Here is a 12,997-nt window from a genome sequence, read left to right as displayed (position 1 = left end):
TTTCAAGTATCCAATTATTTAATTATTTTACAAAGTCTACTATATAGCTGCATCCATAGTCCCATTTATTTAAACAATTCTGTAAAGTCTGAATACATTTTATTTGATGTCAAAAAGAGATAAAATCCATCTCTATCTCTGAACAACAGGGAAAAAAAGATATCTGAACCACAAATATGAATAATAAAATATATTAAGTGATATTCTGCTAAAAAAAAAAATAGATTCCACTAATACAAAAAAAAATATTTCTTGAACTACTTCAGACACATTTACAAGCAAAAAGTAATTACAATTGTTTTCTAGATGGTTACCTGTAATGCGGAATTTATTTATTAAATTGTCTGTTTCTGGACACCTTCATCTACATTCTCCCCCTTCTGAGCTGTTTCACTACTTGTTAAACACAAAGCTACCCATCCTCACAACTACCCAAAAAAATCCCAAAGAGAAAGGTCAGTATCTTTCTCTACATTTAAACTATGACTGACATAGCCAAAACAGAAGTCAGAGAATATTTTTATTCATCTACATTTAAAAAACCCAGATCTGTCAAAAATCAAATTTACCTCATCAACCAACTAGTTCCAAGTACTTAGCCAGGAACTTTCTAATCCAGTTCACTGGTTTTATTTCAGATTTACACTCAGTATTTGTTGAGAAGTTCTTACATTTAAACACTGTGTATTTGTTCAAATATGTCTATATCCTAAGATGGACTATCAATTTAAGAAAAAGAAACCCTATCAATGAAAACTAACTAATTTGTACTCAGGTGTTTCAAAATAATTGATTTTATCAATTCTGACAAAGAAAGACTGAAATCTCTTGCACTAAATGGCAAGCAGACCTACAGGTTAACAGTCTCTATCAAAAAGAGCTTACTCACTAACAATTTACCTACAAACTAATACTGCAGTTGTTTTAAGTCAGTCACATCTGGTGGAAAAGAACCAACTGAAATGATTTTTTTACTGAAATTTGGTTGCAGGTTTCCTTTTTTTTCTTGAATATTTAAAACCACTATATCATTGAAACTAAATGGATTGGTTGCTGGCCACAACCAACTTTAACCAAAGTCAAATCTACTGCACCTCCAACAGAGATTAAAGGAGTCTAAATTCAAGTGAACTGGTGAAGTCTTAAGCTGAAAAGAAAAACATAGGCGAACATACTCTCATCAATACAAACAATAAAAAGGGAAGTAAACTATCACAAGAGCATGCTTTAAGTCTTAGATTTTAAACAGGAAGCTGCGCAACAGTAAAAAAATCCCAACTCTGACTGCACGGGACTGTCAAAATTGAGCTGTAAAATTTCTCTAAACCTCTTTTCTTACAAGTCTGAACGCCCACTTGGCTTTCAAGCAAATCAGAACTCCGGTTCTGTGTTGAGGCATATATCACAATGGATTTCCTGCCAAGACCCATTAAAATGGTAGTTCTTGATGAATGGAAGTATTCATCAGTTAAGGAGACTTTATGATACAGATTTCCAAGTTACATGTCCCTCAATATATTAATTATTAGCTTATTAGCTTTACTGAAATTGCTCATCAATGTGGTTTTATTTAATGCTCTCAGCAGAGTCAGCGTACATGCATCAGGAGAAATTTAAATTTCTAGTCATGAAGACAAGCAGAATCCAAACCTCATGTACAAAACTCTAGAGGCATAAATTTCATAAAGAGGTCACAGAGTCAAACCACAGTATGCAGAGTTACATTTCATTATACCTCTCTGCGACCAGCAGCAATACATTTGTAGGACTTGTACAAGAAATAATTTGCAGTAGACAAGTATGGTAGGTCAATTTTACATTTTCCACTTCACTATGTTTAAAAAGAGGGGGATTTAGCAGTACTAGCTCCAGAAGTATCATACAATGAAATCAGTCACAGTGCCAGCACCAGAAAATTAGACACTACTAATTCTTTATAGACTTTTTAGGATGCTCAGAAAGGCAACACGTTATGATGAACAGTAACAGGCCAAAGGATCATTAACTGAAAACACGGACTAGTCCATTACACTGAACACGACTGGGTTGGAGTGAGGTCTGAAGGTGTTAAGCTGCTACAGTGACTTAGGACTGCAATACAAATTAGTGTTGAGATTATTACTTCAAATACTCAGAACAAGTTCTCACAGCCACTGAAGGAAAAAGCGAAGCGGATAAACCATAATTAAGATGAACTTGTAAACTGATGCATTTCATGTAGTTGGACAACACCCATTTGCATTAGCTTCCAGGGCAGAAGTAGCATTTGTGTTTTTTGTCTCATCATACTCTGTGAAAATCAGATTGCTAGTTTCCATCTCTTTCTACACTAGAAAACTCAATTAGAACCATGGTGTGTTTAAACTGAAAAGAAATTTAAGGTACAAGGTCACCAAGCCACCATTAAGCTAGAACAACTGCCAGCAAAAACAATGCTGCTGTAGGCAATCCTCTGCTATTATAGTTCTGTTCCAACCCACAGAAGACTTAATGTCAGGCATACAATTTCTCTACTTAACATGCAAACAGCTCTGCCTCAATTATAAACTAAGAAAACAAAGACTAATAAGATATTTATACAAGAAATCAAAGAAAAAAATGTATGTTAGAGGGCACCGAGTGCACTACTGAGTCAAATGAACAAAAATATATTAAATCACACACTGAAGATTAAAGTTTTGGACAGTTTTAGTAGGTGTGCACAGTAGCTCTGAGTCTCTAAAATGCACTATAGTCATCAGTTAACTTCAGCACATTACCCAACAACCTGAACTACCACACAAAGAAGCAGATGTACAGAGAGGTGGGGGATAAGGCGACCTTAGCTTTTACTTCCCCTTTCAGTAAACCCTGCATTAACTAGATGGGTTCCTGTACCTCCCATGGGTCCACTTATAATCTCACCCTATTAAGAGTCATACCAATCCACAAGTGACATAAATCTGGGCAAGACACAGGCCTAGGGATGGGGGTGGAAGCAGAAAACTGAGTAGAATCAGCTCAGAAATCACAATACCTCTGGCATGTGTCCAGTCTCCTCTGTTCAGTATCCTGGAGATTAACAGAACAAAACTTGAAATTTTGGGTATAGACAGATTAATCTTCCAGTACAACTGAAGTTAGTAGCTGATGCACTCCCTTGTACCTCTATGTAAACAGTCTAACAGAAGACTAAGTTGTGAACTATTAATTGCAAACATTTAGCACATTATTTTTAAAGACTTGCCAAGATAATAATGGTTCTTGTTTCCAAGATAGTTTGCTGCAGTGGTAAATGCAAGTCTCACATTTGTAGCAGATACATTTGCAGTGCCACGTACCGTTGAAAAAAGATTTAAGCACCTGTGGCATCTGACTCCACCACAGTTTTTAACTCAAACACTCCAACATTTTGCATAATACCAAAATAATGTGCCAGACAACAGAGATTATTTCAGCCTCCTAAGAGAGAAATTCTTCTAATTTCTTTCCTACAACTTTACTGATAAGTATTTTTTTCATTGTTATTACCATTACTTATTAATTAGCTTCACTTAAAATATTATGGTGCAGCTCTCACAAGCTATATGTCCACTTAAAATGTTCTGAAGCATGTCAAAATCTACCTAGAGGAAATAATGAAAAAAAGCTTACTCTTTATCTATTCAGATGAAATTCTCATCCTGGCAACTTTTTTCCAACAAGCACTTGAAAGGAAAAAAAAACCAAACAATCCAACCCAGAACCATGGTAGAAATATCCTAACAATCTATGCAAAGTCAAATAAAAGGTCTTCAGTTTCTACGCTCATTCTTCTAGGGCAGACAGAACTTGACTATTAAGTCTTCCTGTTTATACAGAAACAGACACAGGGCTACCCAGCAGAGCTAACACTGAGGTCGAAGAGTCTTCTCCAGAGATCTTCCAAATTCAGATCTTGTCTATACAAGTCAAGCAATCAAGAGATGACACCATATTCCAAAAAGAATCACACTACTAGCCAGCTTGGTGCCAGTCATACTCACCTTGACGTTTCAGGTCAGAAAATATGAGAAGTTCTAATCCCCCACTTCTAGTCACTGCTACCAATTTTGCAGCTACCTTAAGAGTTACAGAAAATTTTGCCTGTCCACCTCTGGAAAGACAATGTACACACTATGAATACGTGCAATAAATAGAGCTATAAAGAAGGAGAACACGTCAACTTAAATACTTCCACCTGACATGGAACATGACAGAACTGTTGCAGGATTTCATTCTAGTTATTTTTACAAGGTCAGATTAGCACACTATCTTGTGTTTACAGGGTTCTGTTAATTGTGATTAACAACTTGAAAACCTTTCAGTGCTAAATGCGGTCCCACTTACATTTATCAGTTGCTTTTCCCTCACTATAACTTCCTAGTTTACAAAATATTCGTTTATCTCATTTAAACTTTGAGAGAGCACTACAGTTGCAGACAGTCCATCTATGGGTCAATACATATCTGCACCATGATTTGCTATTTTCACTGGAATGCCATCGATAAGTGAACTTAGTCACATGTAACCCGGTGACTAATTTCGAAAGCATTTTACCGAAGCAGTAACTGATTAGAGGGCTGTTACTTGGGAGTTAAAACTTTACCACAGCTAGCCTTAAGGACAGGAGATGTATACAAGACCTAAGAATATGTAATTTAATCTTCCAATCCATGGTTCAACAGCCTCCATGCAAGTTACCTTGTATCTCCTCCCAGGGAAGGGCAGAGGCAGAAAAATCATAGATGGACTTTGGCCTGCAGACTAGTACAATATCTTTACAAGCACAAATACCTTTGAAGTACAAGTGTTTTTTATGCATTACTTGAGAGAGATTTTTTTTTTTTTAAGAAGACCTGCTCACTTAGAAAAAAGTTTAAGTTCTTAGTCCGCTCTGATGGAGTTTGGTTCAGGACATCACGACATAGGATACAGAAGAAAAACCTATGGAAGAAGAAAGATGAGAAGCACAAACAGAGTTTGAAGAGTGAAAAAAAAAAAAAGGAACCTTAAGGAGAAAAAGAAAATGGAATTTAACAGCCACTGCGTGCAGAGCTTGCTGACCAATGAAGTTTACTTCTGAAAAATTCCCCTCTATTACCAGAAGCGTGTTATTCCTTTAAAACTCATTTCACCCTGCGTTTAGGCAAATTAGGAGCAATGCTCATTAAACCCACTGGGCAGGCGCCACCCTCGGGGGCTATGAAACTTGTTACTTTCCACACCTACGGGAGGACAGGCAGGTAAAAGATATCACTGAAAGCCGGAGAACTTTTACTCCTCGCTCGGAGGTGATGCCTGAAAGCACAAGCTATCTACAAGAGCTCTCAGTGCAAGCTTCATCTTGCCCTGTCACTCCCTCCCTCCTCCCTCCCTCTCTCCCGGCCCAAACCCAACGAGGAAGTGGGGCCGGGCGGGCGGAAGCCGAGCCCATGGCGGTGTCTGAGGAGGGCTGTCAGCCCGTGACTCAGGCTGCTGCCCTGACACCTGTCCCGCCGGACCCTGCCCGCGCGGCGGGGCACACGCACTGGGGGAGGCGGGGCGGGCACAGGGGTCGGTGCGGGGAAAAAGAGCGCCAACCACCCGCCCCACCCCACCCTACCCCACCTGCGGGAGGCCGGCTGGCAGGGAGCGGAGGGACAGCAGTTACCTCCCCGGGCACAACGCGACCGGCACGCACAGCCCCGCAGGACAGGGGGGACACGGGGAGCGCCCCGGGCTCGGCAGGTCCCGCGGGGACGGGGGAGGAAAGAGGCGGGACAGCGGAGCCCTCTCGCCCGGCCGGACAAAGAGGCGCCAAACCCGGCGAGGGAGGGAAGGAGGGAGGGAAGCGAGGCGCCAGGGGGTACAAACCGGAGCCACCCGCGCCCACCGCCCCCCGCCCGCCCTGCTTCACCTGAGCCCGTCTACGGCGGAGGGAGGGAAACGCCGCGGCGGTGGCGGCTGCGCTCCTCGCGGCGAGAGTGCGGCGTCCTCCGGCTGCGGCTCCTCCCGCGGCACCGCGACCGCCGCTCGCTCACCGGCACTGCCGAGCCGCCCGCCCGCACGGGCGGGGCCGCCCCGCCTCCCACCCCGCCGACAGCCAATGGCCCCGCCGCCCCCGCAGAGTGACGGCTGCCGCGGCCAATCAGAAGTGCGGGGCCCGAAGAGTCCGTTGATGAGCCGTTAGCAACGCCCGGGCGCGCGCCCCGCCCAGCCCCGCCCAGCCCAGCCCGGCCCCGCGGCCGCCCGGGCGGGGAGCGGCGGCGGCAGCCCCGGGGGCTCGGGAGGGGCGGGCGGCGCGTCCGGGGCTCCCCCCGCCTGCCGCGGGGCCGGGCCGAGCTCCCCCGCTCTGCTCTGCCCGGGCTGAGCCGTGCCGAGCGGCCCCCACAACCCCCCGCGCCGTGCCAGGCTGGGCCCACAATGCCCCGCGCCGGGCTCTGCTCCTGCCGAGGGCAGCGGGTGTGCCCGGCCTGGGAGCGGGGAATGCGGGTCAGCGGGGCGGCGGGCTGCGGCCCCGGCCATGGCCCCCGGAGGCCGTGCCAGAAGCCGTCGGAAATGGGTGCTGCGGGGGTGTCCCGGTCAAGAGGTTCCCACTCGACTCTGTTGTCTTGGAGTGCAAAATATGTGCAATAGGAAGGTGCCAGTCTGAATTTCGTTTCACGGAATCAAGTTGGAAAAGACCTCCAAGATCGTCAAGCCCAACCTGTGACCGAACACCACTGTGTTGACTAGACCATGGTACTAAGTGCCACATCCAGTCTTTCCTTACACACCCCCAGGGACACTGGCTCCACCACGTCTCTGGGCAGCCCATTCCAATGTCTAATCACCCTTTCTGTAACACAATTCCTCCTAATGTCCAATCTAAACCTCTCCTGGCTCAGCTTGAGACCATGTCCTCTCATCCTGTTGCGGGTTGCCTGGGAGAAGAGGCTGACCACCACCTGGCAACAACCTCCTTTCAGGCAGTTGTAGAGAGCCATGAGGTCCCCCCTGAGACTCCTCCAGGCTAAACAAGCCCAGCTCCTTCAGCTGCTTCTCTTAAGACTTGTGCTCCAGGCCTTTCACCAGCTCCATTGCCATTCTCTGTACTCTAAGGAACAGAACCAAGGCAAGCAGAAGCACGGGCATAAGCAGCCCCTGATGCTGCTGAGGTGTTTGAACAACCAGTGTATATGTGGAGGCCCAAAATGTATTTTAAAAGGCATGCTGAAACACAGAGATGTGAAAAGATCGTGTGGTTCTGCCTCCTTGCATTTACTGAAACTTCAGGATGAGCAAAAGGAGGAAGCAGTAGCCAAGATGCCAGACCAAAGTCGTACTGACAAGAGTACAACATATCTAAATCCATATGTTGGAACCAGCCACACAGATAAGGCTTACTGCACATTTTACAAGTGTGCAGAAATAGAAGGCTCCTTCCCTTTGTGACTTCCTGCTTTGGTACAAAGAGGGCAGATTTGCAGATGTAGCTGCAATTGACAGAAAATGCAAGGTCAAGTTTACCTACAAGTAGAAGAGGCAAATGAAGTTAAAGATGCTTGAATAAAGAGGGAACTTAGTGGAGAAGCGCTTAAAGTAAACATTTCTTGTCCAAGTGAAACACTTCAGGCTTAGAAATATTCATGGCAGCAGCTTGGAAACAATACTAGACCTTTGTATTTTGAGACACAAAAGGCAGAAATCCCTGAAAGGTTGTACAGCTGAGTATCAGGGACACAGAGGTGTCACTGTTAGAGGTAGTGACATTTTTATATTTTATATATATATAATATAAATATATTTATATCTATATTTATATAAATATCTATAAATATATTTTCTATATATTTATATATAGGCAGTGACAAAATGTATATTTTCTATATAAATTTGAGAACTTGGTCCCACTCGTGTTTAATTGATATCAAAACTTTCTTCATGGCTTCAGCAGTAAAGCATCAGTTCAGAACAAAGACTGGTGCAGGTTTACACCATCCTTCCCCTTCACAAAAAGTGTATCCCACCTCTTGAGAAAATTCTGTGTATTTTCCTCATGGTCAGATTTGTAGATGTGCCATAGTTGAGGCAAGTCAGATTTTAAATGTCTGTTTTCCACAGCTTGATTACTTTGAAAATAGGTGCAACAGGTTTTTGTTGGCAGGAAGTTACCCAGGAAAGGGGACACACCTCTGAGAGAAACAAGTATGACCAAAAAAGCTATCACACTGATTTTATACATCTGTTACTTTCTACAATTTCACAGGATGTTTATGTGGATCCTTCTGATCAACTTCACTCACATTTTCCATCAGTGTTTGCAAGCCAACATCCTTTGGAAGAATAAACCTGTAATGGTCACTGAATTCTGAAAAAATCTCAATAGCATAGAGATTTACCAGTATGATGGGAGTAAATTAATATTACTGTAATATTTCTAGAGGGAAACAAATCTATTAAGCAGCAAGCATCCAGAGATACCTCTTCAATTTGCCAGCCTTAAATACACACCAGACAAATGGCCACTTTGCTGAACTACAGTGTTTTTCCTTACACTGGTCTAATACAAGACTAGTTTGGTCTTAAGTTTGTTGCAAACAAACTTTGCTTAAGTTTGATGGCAAATAACAACCCCTGGGAGAAGCCTGCCCTTCTATGATCAACAATAAATGCAGGGAGATTTGATTTCTATATCTGACAAACAGAAAAACGGGCTAAATTAATTTTGGTGAGCAATTTCCAATGCTTTGCAGGGCAGAAAAAAATCTTTTCCAAAACTAGTTTGTTACTGACAAGCTTGAGAGAGTGAAACAAGAAGACTGACAGAGACAAAAAAGGTGTTTACTTTGTCGGAGAAGTCACATTGCTAAATGCTAACCACAGTGGCCTTAGACAGAAACCGCACATGTACAGATCTGGAGAATGTCACAATCTGGTATTGCTAAGAAGCCTCAGCTCTGCTTTTGCAAAAGCTTGAATCATTAGTCAGTTCAGTGCACATTCATAATTAGAATTTTAAGAAAGCAGCTCTGGAGTGGCTTTAATATGTACACCCTTACAAAGCAGCAGCTATAAGTGCAAATCAGAACTTGGAGGGTTTTCAGGTATTGTAGCAAAAGGAAATGGCTCTTTGGAGGTGGGTCTGTAAAAGAAAGCCATGTACGTCTGTGGACTTCATGCCTCCCAGCAACCTGAAATTTGTCTGCAATTTAAGCACCATCTATTAGCACATAACTTCCTTTTCCCTTTATACCAGTTCCTTATTGTTCTGCTCCGGTAACAAATGCCACATCCAAACTGTGAGAGTGTGGAAGGTAGAAAACCATCGTAAGAGATGTGGAAGGAGTGAAAACAAGTGATGTTTCCCCTGGGGGGGCTGATGGTCAGAGAAGCAGTAGGGAAACGTGGCCCAGTAAGCTGTTGCAGAAGCAGCCAGGATCAGATTTTAGGAGGAGAGTAGCCCCTTTTCTTACAGAATGATGTCACCCTCAGCAGGACTACCCACCTTCTGGCATGGCTGTGGAAAATATATGGTTTAATTGTCTCACTTTCATATGTCAGGGTGTGATTCCATCATGCCTTCTTCATCAGCAAAGCTGGTTTAAGGTGTTGTCTATTCTCCCACTAGCCACTTGTTTTTAGTGCTGTGTCACAGCTTACCACTGCTCCAGTGGTGCTGATGAAGATGTTTAAAAAGTCATACTGTGTACTGGATCACTGAAGAACAGTTAAAAAAGAAGGTCAAGAAAAAAGATCAGTTCACTGATCTAGTTTATAAGCCCACAGAGAGATACATCACCAGAACTGAAGGGATTAAACTCAGGCACTGTGACGGGAGTCTTTTAAATTGACTTTGCTGATGGAGAAAATTTAAGAGGGAAATATATGTGCACCCCAAGACTGGGGAGGAAGGGCGGAGCTGTACCTGGCATACTCTAGCATTTAAAACAGTTATTCTATTTTTCATCTCTCCCCAACCCTCCACCCACACAGTCCCATGTGAACAACCTGCTGAACTCCTGCTCCCTCTTTGTGGTTCTTGCTTCAGCTTTAGTAAAAGAGGAACATGTTTTTACTTTTTTAACACATTAATGACAAGATCTGCAGCTGAAAAACAAAGCATTAACATACAGCATCTCTGGTTCATTTGGCATACCATTCAGAAGCATACATCTCTACCCTTTGGTTAAGTAGTGCAGTAAGTGTATCTATCACATGCCAGATTCCCTCCTTGCAATAAGATGGGAGTGACACCATCTTGCAGAAGGGACCTTTATTGGGGAAGCAGGTTATCAAACAGCTCTGACTGAAGTCATGGAAATATCCTCAAAAACACACCTAAATAAAAACTTCTGTCCTAGGCAGGAGAAAACTCTTCTTGGAGCTTGTGAGTTCCTCCAGTCCCTGAGATGAGATTACAACTCCATGTGGCATGGTTACAGGCACCACATTCCTGATCTGACATACTAATAATAATGGCCCAGAGCTCTTTACCTCCAGGAGGTACCTCTGCCATTTACATGGAAGCACAATGCTAAGCAACAGACATTTTTCAGTTCATTATATCCCCTTCCAAACCTTGTTTCCTCTAGCCCTATTCTCTTGCTGCTCTCTATGTTCTGTTCAGCTTAAAATTCAGAAAAGCTGGCATCCAACATCATTATACAAAACGGCCAACAGGAATACAAGCCATCCCTCAAAAGTATCTTTGTCCCAGAACTGAGATTCAGAATCTGAATTTCCTGCCTTGGGCCTACCTAGACTTGTACAATATTCCAGCAGAAAACATCCTGTTACCTTCCTTTGAAAAGTATGGTAACTTTTTTTTTTCCCTGCAGAAAACCATTGTTTTAACACAATCTGTTACACCTCAGGTTCTTCAGCAAGTACAATGCATGAAATTTTAGGCTTGTCTGCCCTGGCCTCAGAGCTCTCTAGTTCAACAGTTGCTAAGAGCATTTTATTAACATCTCAGATACCTCCTTTTCCTTCTCCCTTTCTCAGAGGGGGTAAGAAATGCTTCAGATTCCTGAGTTTAGAAGAGCTTGGGGGCATTCTTCTTAGCAGAGGATAAGCTGAAAGGAGAGCAGCATCCCTCCCCACCCCCTCTGTCACCCTGCACCTGTCACGCTTATGACTTGCCAGGTTTGGGTGAGGTACTGATAAGGAAAACATACATTAAAAAGACTGACAAATCCATCTAAATGTCATTTAATTCATCTTGATAAGGTAGGGCTGTGGAGAGCTTTATGCCACCTTTGCTTCTCTTTTCCTTCTGTAGGTTTCAGGCTGGGCCATGTTTTAACAAAAACAAGATTTCAGTAGCAGAGTGACTGTACTATTTGAAAAACGAGACTAAGTTCAGAGAATACATAAAAATGATAGCATTTAACTACTTCACTTTTTATTGTTTTAATTGCTTTCCAGCATCAGTCACCTTTAACAGATCCCTAAACAAAAGGCATCTAAATGGATGTTCACTTTCCTCTTCCTCTCCCAGTAGGAATTTAGTCTCATTTTCCCCCCTCCTTAAAGAAAACCATGAGACCCCCTACATTCAGCTTGCTGCCTTTCCTAAAGGATACTGTGTGAGCTTTTTCTCCACTAATGGTGCCTCTCAGCTTACCCCATGTTCGTTGTTTGTTTTTGGGCTCAGCCTGCAATAGTAATCAAGGCCAAATATTTGCTCAAATGAAGTGGCTCTGTGGTTCTCATTCCAGGAAGCTGGCTGAGGACAAAGTGAAACTAGCTTGAAATACTCTAGTATGCCCAAGAGATGCTAGGAGCAAGGGATTTTTCCAGTGCTGTAGAAAGTCATCCAGATTCTCACTGTAGCTTTGTTGTGGGAACTGCAGGGGAACTAACTCGTTTATAGCCTGCCCCAATGACAGACACCACTTTTGTCTACCAGAAACCAAAGTCAGTCCAGTTAAGCCAAACTTTAGGACCCTTCTACTGGGCTATAACCAGAAAGAAGACCCAGTGTGAAGTCACGCAAGCATTCATTCTCTCTCTTCTGCAAGGCTGAAGCCCACATTTTTCTGATAAGAGGAGGCTATATCCTTTGTGCTTGCAAGTCAGTGGTAGGTCTTATAAACACACCCACAGATTCTCAGCGTAACATATTGCAAGCTCTGTGCATCTGGAGCCAGTGCATGCTTTCCTCAACAACCCCCCTTTCATTTCTGCCAAGATTCCCTCCTACATTTGGGACTTTTTTCCTGCTCCCTTGAGAGCCTCCTCGATTCTCCCAGCTCCTCCAGCCTCCCACTGTCAGAGTGGACTGTTCTGTACAGCTTTCCCGGTCTGCTCTGCCTTTGGGAACATACGGACCAGTGCAGGAAGCTGGGCACAAAGATCTGTGCATTACCCTTATTCTCAGCCCTGTGTTTGGGTCAGGTGGATGGACAGAAGACTGAACTGACACAGAAGACAGTGCTGACACAGAATGCAGAAAATTCTCCAGGACCTGCTGGGGCATTAGCTTTGTAGGATGTGAGAAGTTACCAACAGAGATACATGACGTGCCATCACTGTGTGAAGCCATCTTTTAGATGAGGTGTAGGCAAGCTCCATTTAACTCAGTCACCTTTCCCATTTATTGGACCATCATTTCCTGGGCATATTCTGGAACAAGGAAAGCAATTCACTGGGCATCCTGTGTGTTTTCATAACACACCACGAATTCCTGCCAAAAATCAATAGCTCACTGAGGAGTAGCAGGCTACTGAGCTGCCCAGGCTAGCACCTGCTCTGCAATATTTCTCAGCTACCAAGAGACAGGAAAGCATTAGAGGAGTCAAACCCACAGCAAAGAGGTGCTCAGGGACTTAGGGACTTCTGAAATTCCTCCATGTGAGGTAGCAACTTGTTTTAGTCCAGGATGTAAGGAGTTCCTGCAAGCAGTGCTGCCTTCGTGGACTGGTTCAAGGACGAGAAAAAAAGAGGTTAAAAGATTTTCTGTGGAATAGAATATTTGGACTTTGAGTTACAAACACAACCATGACACAGATCATAAAACATGAAACTCTTCTGC

General features: G+C 43.5%; 1 protein-coding gene across 4 annotated transcripts in view; it reads right to left on the bottom strand.

The window, feature by feature from the left end:
- MYH9 (myosin heavy chain 9) overlaps nt 1-6,035 on the bottom strand; it is a 72,591-nt gene extending 66,556 nt beyond the window's left edge. For all 4 annotated transcript variants that reach the window (XM_050323732.1, XM_050323734.1, XM_050323733.1 and 1 more), the window contains exon 1: nt 5,897-6,035. The gene's annotated coding sequence lies outside the window, so the exon portion shown is untranslated. The remainder of the gene's footprint in view (nt 1-5,896) is intronic.
- Between the last annotated feature and the right edge of the window lie 6,962 nt (nt 6,036-12,997).

This window comes from Myiozetetes cayanensis, unplaced genomic scaffold (genome assembly GCF_022539395.1).
Source record: "Myiozetetes cayanensis isolate MyiCay16 unplaced genomic scaffold, myiCay2020 scf3, whole genome shotgun sequence".
NCBI lineage: Eukaryota > Metazoa > Chordata > Aves > Passeriformes > Tyrannidae > Myiozetetes > Myiozetetes cayanensis.
This window is presented reverse-complemented; position numbering and strand designations above follow the sequence as displayed.